Raw genomic sequence first — 8,444 nt, forward strand, 5'->3', positions numbered from 1 at the left:
TCGTTTCCATAAATGCAGTAGAAATTGTACTGGCTTTAAATGGATGTGATAATGCACAAAATTGTGCATACTTGGTAAGTCTGTCAACTATCACCATGATGACACTCTTTCCTTCAGACTTGGGTAAACCTGTGATAAAATCCATTGAAACCTCCTCCCAACGTTGGCTTGGAATGGATAAAGGTTGTAATAGACCCAAGGTCTTAATTGTTTCAACTTTATTTTGTTGGCAAACCAAACATTTCGCCACAAACTTTTGAATATCTGATTTAAGGCCATACCAAAAAAATTCCTTCTTAACCCTGTGGTAAGTTTTTAAAAATCCTGAGTTCCCTTCTAAGGGAGAAGTGTGCAATTCCATAAGAATCTTTTGTTTGAGTTGGGAATTCTTACAGAGGTATAAGCGATCTTTGTACCATAACGAATCATTTTTCCAGCTAAATGTATCAGATGTACTGGAATCTTGTTGTAACTTTTGAATAAGTGCCCACACTTCTTTGTCATTCTTCCATTCTTCCCTTTCTTCGTTTATCCAATTTGGTTGGATAATAGAAATGGCACACAATAATGCTTCCACATCCTCATCCTTTCTTGAGAGTGCATCTGCCACAACATTTTGCTTCCCCTTTTGTAGATGATTTCAAAGTCATAACCCAACACATTTGTGACCCATTTTTGTTGCTCTTCAGAGGATAATCTTTGTTCTAAAAAGTATTTAAGGCTATCATGATCCATTTTTACCTTGAAGTGCCTTCCCATTAGGTAGGGTCGTCATTTCTTAAGTGCATGTAGTATTGCCAACATTTCTTTCTCATAAATAGCTTTGTGTAAATACTTTCCCTTGATTGGACGACTTTCGAAAGTAATGGGTCTTTCATCTTGCATTAAAACAACACCAATTCCATTTCCTGAAGCATCACATTCCATATAAAGGTTTTTGTGAAGTCCGGTGTAGCTAAGACCGGTGCTTGGCACATTGCCTCTTTAAGATGTTCGAATGCCTTTGTTGCCTCCGGAGTCCATGAAAATGCATCTTTCTTAAATAATGTTGTTAGAGGTGTTGTTATTCTCCCATAATTCTTAACAAACTTGCGATAATACCCTGTCAACCCAAGAAATCCTCGCAGATGCTTTATGGATGTGCGGATTTTCCATTCCTTTATGGCTTTAAGTTTGCTAGGGTCTACCTTAACACCTTCATGAGATAAAATATGACCTAGATATTCCACCTCTTGTATTCCAAAGAAACATTTGGAGCTTTTTGCATATAATTGTTTCTCCTCCAATTGTTGTAGCACCCTGTCAACATGTTCAACATGATCCTTCCAAGACTTGTTGTAGAGTAGTATATCATCAAAAAATATTAACACAAATTTTCTAAGGAAGGGTTTGAAAATGGAATTCATCAAACCTTGAAATGTAGAAGGTGCGTCGGTAAGCCAAAAGGCATGACCAAAAATTCATAATGACCCTCATGAGTTCTAAATGTTGTTTTCGAAATGTCTTCAGTCTTCATTCTGATTTGATGATATCCTGAACGAAGATCCAACTTGGTGAAGTAAATTGATCCATGCAATTCATCCAATAATTCATCAATGACAGGAATGGGAAATTTATCTTTAATAGTGAGCTTATTGAGCTCCCTATAATTCAGACACATGCACCATGATCCATCCTTCTTGTGCACCAATACTACTAGAGTGGAGAAAGAACTTTGACTAGGTTGAATTATACTAGCCTCTAGCATTTCTGCAACCATACGTTCAATTTCACTCTTTTGGGCATAGGGATATCTGTATGGCCTGATGTTTGGAGGAACACTTCTTGGAATCAAATGTATAGCATGATCATGATCACGAATAGCTGGGAGACCTTTGGGAGTCTCAAATACCTTGGAATGATTGTCCAAGACTTTTTGGAGATCTGGAGAAATAGATGATTTCGATGTGGAAATATCTAGCGAACATAATTGTGCAATTACTCTAGGTCGTTGTTCCTTTTTTAGAAGCTTTGTCATACTGTTAGAGCTTATTATCTTTCTCAGTTTCCCTGCAATACCCCTTAATTCAACTTCCTTTCCTTCCACAAAAAATTTCATGAAAAGTTCTTGAAAATTAAAAGCTATTGTACCCAAGGACTGTAGCCATTAGACTCCTAGTACAACATCAACACCTCCCATTGGAATGGAAAGCATTGGGCTATTCAATGCATATTCTCCCATGGATAGCTTGATATTATGGCACTTTCTAGAGCAATTTATGGTTCCTCCACTTGCAACCATCACTTGACACTCTGGTGCTGGATATAGGAAGCAATTCAATTCTTTTGTTATCTTACAATGAATAAAATTGTGGGTACTTCCTGAATCAATCAACATTATTACCTTTTTATTCTTGATATGTCCTTCTATCCTGATAGTTTGAGGAGTGGTAATTCCAACCAATGCATTACAAGATATGGTCGGATTCATTTCTTCTTTATCTAGGGTTTATTCCTGGAGAATATCCTCTTCTTTTGACATTTCTTGTTCCTTTTCTTCCTCCTCTTCACAATCTATGTAGAATAATTTCTTCTCAGCACACTTATGACCTTTAGTGTATTTGCTATCAAATCTGTAACAAATCCCTTTTGCTCTTTTTTCTTCCAATTTTTGTGGTGTCAACCTTATAGGTTGTGGAAGGCTAGGGGCAACAACACTTCCATATTTATAGTTGTGAGTGGTAGGCTTCCTCGTTGCCATAATTTTGCTTTCCATTTTTCTTGCTAACCTGAATGCCTTCTCCAATGAATCAGGGTCCCAAAGGCAAACCTCATGTTGGATATTATCCTTTAAAGTCCCTATGAACACATCAATCCTATGCTCCTCTGGAATATCTTTTACCCTTATGTTCAATTTTTGGAAGTCCTCAATGTGCTCCATTATTGAACCCTTTTGTTTGAGACTTATCAATTGGCTAAAAAAGGTGTTGTTTTTTGTATCCTCAGAATGTGATGTCATTTCTTCCGTAAAAATTGCCCAAGTGGAAATTTGTTTACGAGACCAAAGACATCGATACCATACAAACTGATTTGGTTCCAAATATAAAGTTGCAATACGTACCTTTTGTGTGTTTTGCACATTATGGAGATCGAAAAATTGCTCCATCTGTAGTATCCACGTTGTGGGATCCTTGCCATCAAACTTCCTCATATCGATTTTTGGAATATGGTGGGTCTTCAATCCAACATTAGAGTCTATGAAATCATGATTAGAATTTCTTTTGTTCTCATCATGAGTTTCCTTTACTACCCTTTCACCATTAGTGACCATTTCTTGTAGCAACGTATTCAAATTTATCTTCAATTCTTCCATCTTATCATCCATGCCATTCATCTTAGCTTCCATGCCATCCATCTTAGCTTCCACACCATTCATCTTAACTTGCATGCCATTCATATTAGCTTTCACGCCATTCATCTTGGCTTCATTTACCTTTAGTGAGAGTGAAATTTGTTGTACTTTGTCTTTTATTTTTGATATACCATGTTGCATTTCTTCCTCTTCTTCACGAGTCATGCTAGAGCTTTCAGGTTGCTTACTAGGTGTTTGCATTTTCTTTCTTCAGGGCATTAATTAATGCTAATAATTCTTCACTATTCCCTATGAATTCCTTCAAACTAATTTTTCAAACCAAGTTTATGCAAAAATTATAAAAAATCTACACACCTTTTTTCACTTTGTAGGAGCTCAACTCCGCAAATATAGCGTGAAAAGCTCAGAAATTCAGACCCGAGGTTCAGAATGATTTCAACCCAAATGGGTTTTTTTAAGTGTCTGAAATGTTGCCAAAAAAAAAAAAAAAAAAAGAAGAAGAAGAAGAAGTTATAGCGCAAATGCCACGATAAACTATTTGGAGCAGAGAAACCCTAGAATCCAAAGCTCTGATACCAAATGTTATGAAACAAACTCACAAAAAGATAGAAAAGATAGTTGAACGCCTTAGAATTCAGCCTCTTCGAGGGGGCAACCTCCTTTACATTACACAAATGAAATATTCTCGGATGATACAAATGACAAAACCTCCTTTCTATATATAGGAGTCTAAGGGGACACAATATAACCAAGCCGACCTAACAATAATAATATAAAGCCACAAAAATAACAAGTTTCAAGTATTGGTTCTGCCCATAATGTAACAAGCACCACAGTGAGTAGAGTTGGTAGAGTGCTAGAATGGTAGCTAGGAGGTGAGGGGTCCGAATATTGTCGGGCCTCCGACTGACCCACACCAAATTTTTAATTGACCTTGGGCTGCCAAATGGCAACCCATTGTGCATGTAAGCTGGCAGATCAAGGCGAAAAATATTTTCACAACCAAGGGCCATCTGAAGAAGCGGATGTCAAACTGCTGAAGCTTTTTGTGCCATCAATTGGATGGCATCAATCCCATGGAAATTGTTGCTCACACATGAATGCTAACACCTACATTCCACTTAGAAACGTGGCTGAAGAATATAATGTGAAAATGAAAAATTTGAATGTACCATTAGATTTGTGGCATCGAATAGTGCAAAATCGATTGTCAAATTTCAGAATTCTGAGAAATTGAGAATCTGGGACTCAAGGAATCTTTTAGATTCCCCCTAGATTCCTCAAAGATTCTGCTCCATGGGTGGACTGGAAATACACAACTCAAAAGGTGAATTTGACCTCGCCATTGCGATCACTACAGAAAACCATGAAAAACGACTATAAACTTGACTATGTTCTGACAATTTTTTTTTTACCTCCCCAGAGAATCTTTGGGCATCAAAGAATATCATGCCTCCTCTGTCTCAAAATCTATGTCCGCTACTGGTTCCTCCATCTGCTCCTGGGTGCACTGACAAAAATGAGTTTATATGTAAATCCTAGGTGGATTAACCCATGTGGGGTTGGTTGGCGCAATGGTAGAGTTTAGAAAATGGTTGAGGAGGGGTTGGGGGATCAAATTCCACCCCTCGCAAATTAACATGCAGAATCTTTTTTTTTATATATATATTTTATTATCCGGTGGTGGTTTCACTGTTTTGGTGGCCTGTGCTACATTTCTTGCCATCAGTTCCACGTGGTATTAAAGGCGGTGTGGTGTGCATTAAAAGGGAGTCGCGTTGTTTTATTTGACATGCCATGTTGCCACTGCATGGTCGCGGGCCAGCCGACGTGGTTGGCACAGGCTCGATACCCACCGACCTCCCATTAACTGTGCGTACGTTTGTGGATAGGGATGTGGGCCGGGTTCACCGGAGGTGGCCCGCTCACCCCATTAATACGAACATTGTATGGTGGTCGATGGAGGGTCCGGCGCCCATATTTAAACATAGCTAGTGTATATATATATATATATATATATATATATATATATATATATATATATATATATATATATATATATATATATATATATATATATATATATATATATAGATATAGATATATTTATTTATTTATTTATTTAATAATAGGGCAATTTATTCAAATTTGTCTAACATAAGGCTTATTAGACAAATTAAAGAGGCAACAATTTAGACCACTTCGAGAGCTAAGTTTCATGCCTTGGAGTCAATCAAATTGTACGACAATCAAACCCGGCCCACAGCCCAACTTTGACCAGAACTTTGACTGGCTCGTTCTCCCTCATACGAGCTCGGATTGACGAACTATTCACATTGCCGTGATCAGGATGATGATATATACACTCAAGTCCTAGTTTGAAATCATTCTGACCATTTTTATTTTCGAGTATTCAGAAGCCCTCTTTGTCCTGTGTGTGTCCCTAGAGCCACCTGGATCATTAAGAGAAGATCTAGAGTGTCTCCACCCTGAACACATTTGATTAATTCCAACTAATGTATGCAGGATCTTAGAGTGCCTCAAACCTACTTTAAGAGTTTTTACTTTGGTAACAATTTTTTATTTTAATTATCAGTTGTGACAACCTTAGTTAGGTGGCCTACAATTTGTTTATTAAGTTTTTAGGATAGGTCCTCAAGAAATTAACGAGATAGGAGGAACATAAGAATTATCCTTCTAAAAAGTTTCAAAATATTCACCATAAATAAAACCATCACAAAAATTGAATGGTTCAATCCAATTTGTTTATTTTCATTCAAAAAATGGAATGGCAATCAAAAAAATTGTGAAAGAAAACAATAACATCAAGAAATCCAAACGAATATAAATATGTACTTCCTTTTCACAGAGATAAAGGTAGAAAACTTGCAGCATAATGTTTTTCTAATAACAGGCCCACAAGAATAGAACCTAGAGGAAATTTATAGGTCAGATCAATAAACTAATGATAAAGAATCTCAAACAACTATAAACTTTGAAGCTCTAAAAATCCCAAAGAAACACAAATCCAAATCAATATAGAGTTGTCAGAGTAATTTAATATATCGATATATTAGATAAAAACAGGGGAACAAACTATGCAATGGACTGAAGTCAAGTGAATACCATTGGTCTGTACAATTATTGCTGAAAATAAAATTATTGGAGAGAAAAGGTATCCAGGGCTTAAATTTTTACCTGTGTTCTTCCTCGGTCCATGGAATTCCCTTGCAACCTTCATGGTCAGATTTGGAGCTCCCCTTTCCCATTACATTACTTTCAGATGTCATATTTGCATAAACAGAAGAATGGGTTTCGCCTTTCTTTTCACTTCCATTATCAATAGCTCACTTTGCATTAACCATCAAGGACATCAAACAAGAACACATTTCTTGAAACTTAGGGCTTAGAGAATAGAATGAAGTATGGTAAACCTCTTGCTCAATGATAATATGTTCCACTTGTGACACATTGTTCTCAATCTGAGGATTCTCTTCAGTGGCAATCTGGCTAAGACCAACTCTAATATCTCCTTAGGAAGTCTCTTCCATACAGAGGGAACGATTGGAATCTCTTCTCTGCATTGATTTTCTGGTACAAATTTCTCAGTATCTTCATTTTTCGAAGGCACTCATTTAGAGCATTCTAGCAGCACCAACATCAGGTTTTCCGAGACCTAATCACTCACTCTTGTTATCAGATCCATGGATTTACCCAAACCCTTTCTTCTAAATTTTGAGGTTTTTCTTCCAAATGCTTGAATCTGACCATTTCATACACTCAACTTCTCTCCTCCGACTTCAACATTTTGCTCGATGCCAGCTGAGTCAAAGTGAACCTCGACTCCTCCTTCTTTACGACATCATCTTTTAAGAACCTCGAGAGATTGGAGGGAAATTATGTCAAAGGCTTTTAGGTAGGTCGGCTTGGGGTCGGGGCAGGCCGAGCCAACATCTTCCAGTTGTCCAACTTCCACATCATTATCGGCCTACAGGTGCTTCAAGCTCTGGTAGAACCAAGAAACATCCATGAGATGTGGAGCAATGATCCTCATCATAGGGTTAGGGTCTAGCAGCGAGATAACTAGACATCGAACTTCAGAGGAAAATGAGGCAAACATTTGAAATCCCCTTGTAGATCTTCTTATACATTACTATCAGATTCGCATCCTAGAACGACAGGTACCCCGTGAGGAGCACAAACAATATGACCATGCAAGACCAGATGTTGGCCTTGGCTCTTTCAGATCCATTCTTCATAATCGCCTCTGGCAAAATGTATGCCGGTACTGGCGCACGCCATCTAGAGAAGGTAGTCATGTCTGAACTGCTTCAACAACACACTGAGGTCGAAGACGGTGCCCTTCATATCACGATTTTCCTCTAATAACAGGTTCTACAACTTCAAATCTGGGTGATACACATCGATTGTGGCAGAAATCAACCACGTTAATCAACTGCCGAAGAGCTCACTGCCAAAGTTCAGGAGTTCGTAGACGACGTCTTTACCTATGCGAATTGAATACTAGTGTTCAACGAATTCATACATACTTTCTCATGATCGAATAGTTTAGCTTTTCTCAATCGCCTAACATATAATCTTACGGTGCAATAAGGGGGGAGTTGATTTCGAAGGGGAATGCTTTACGGCGTAAATATATACATAATTGACATTAAAATAATTTCCACAACATGTACATTCAAGTTAAAATGTTTCTTGATTATTAATAATGTATTTTTAAGTATATGTCAATATTAATTCGTATTAAAATATTTTATTGATAACCCACATTGATTATTCTTTTTATATAAAACATAAAAATATTTTATTTTAACAATTTTATGAATATAAATTAGTTAACATAGATCTTCAATTAGTTTATTTAAATTTCTTGTTGAAATATTTTAGAAAACACATTTTTTTTACTTATTTTTTTTATTATAGCCAACATTATTTTTCTGTTTACAATATAATTTTTATTTTTATTTTAAAGGGAACAAATGGCGGATAAATTTACACATCCCCTCGGCTCAATAAATAATATTAGTTAATCATATTTCTTATTTTTTGATAATGACATTCAATAGTATAA

This window comes from Pinus tabuliformis, chromosome 4_2 (genome assembly GCF_031772625.1).
Source record: "Pinus tabuliformis cultivar Carrire ecotype Pingquan chromosome 4_2, CPIR1, whole genome shotgun sequence".
NCBI lineage: Eukaryota > Viridiplantae > Streptophyta > Pinopsida > Pinales > Pinaceae > Pinus > Pinus tabuliformis.